This window comes from Penaeus monodon, chromosome 33 (assembly GCF_015228065.2).
Source record: "Penaeus monodon isolate SGIC_2016 chromosome 33, NSTDA_Pmon_1, whole genome shotgun sequence".
NCBI classification, from domain to species: Eukaryota; Metazoa; Arthropoda; class Malacostraca; order Decapoda; family Penaeidae; genus Penaeus; species Penaeus monodon.
In genome coordinates, this window is record NC_051418.1 from 26550959 (window position 1) to 26551882 (window position 924).

Below are 924 nucleotides of genomic sequence, written 5' to 3' on the forward strand. Positions count from 1 at the left end.
GTAATTTACCTTTAATCCTAGAACTTCTACTTTGTCATTATATCTGTCTCTTATTTTGATTTCTTTGAATTGCAGGACATTTCTTATGCATATAGCTATACCTCCTCCTATTTGATTTATTCTATCCTTTCTAATTATCATATAGTTATTTAAAGTAAATTTATCTCTCTCTTTTAACCAGGTCTCTGTTATGGCAATTATGCCTGGGGTTTCTTTGTATATGAGATATTTTATATTTGCTTTCTTGTTCAACACGGATCTTGCATTCCATAATATGAATTTGTCCATTTTACCAATCGAATAGATCTTTTAGCATATTGCTAATGTCGTTGATTAATTCCATAATGTTTTGTATTATTGATTTATCTGAGTTTAAGTTATTTATTATTTTTGTTATCATCTTGAATATATTTTTGGCTATCTTTGACCAGGAGAAGTCTTCTGCATTTCTTTCATTACTGACATTAATGTTATTTTTGTGTATTATTGGAGTCGGTAATGACCATGTTATTGGTGAGTCTAATGTGTCTTTTTGTTTGTGGTTTGTTTTGATTGGTTTTCTTCTTGTTTTTGTAGTGTTTGTTCGTTTATTTCTGGACTTGTTGGTTGCTGTGTGTTGTTTGAAGTGTGTGTGTTGTTTGAAGTGCGTGTCTTGTTTCTGTTTGGCGTTTGGTATTCTGGTTTGTGTGGGGTTCTTTGGCCTAAAGTAAGGCTTTGTGGTTCTGTCAGTTTCCGTGCATATGTTTGCATTCTACTGTCTTCTAAAGGTTGAAGTGTTGTACTTTCATTTGTTTGTTGTGTGTTATTTGTTTTGTTTTCTTTGTTTGTTTGTATCTTTATATTTGTTTCTTGTGTTTCATTACTTGTTTTTTTTGTTAGGGGTTTTAATTGCTGTAGTTGTCTTTTTATCTCTAGATTCTTTGG

At 31.2% G+C, this 924-nt stretch overlaps 1 protein-coding gene across 1 annotated transcript in view; it reads right to left on the reverse strand.

Moving 5' to 3' along the window:
• The window catches only part of LOC119594197 (DNA/RNA-binding protein KIN17-like), an 18391-nt gene that overhangs the window by 16374 nt on the left and 1093 nt on the right, over positions 1-924 (reverse strand).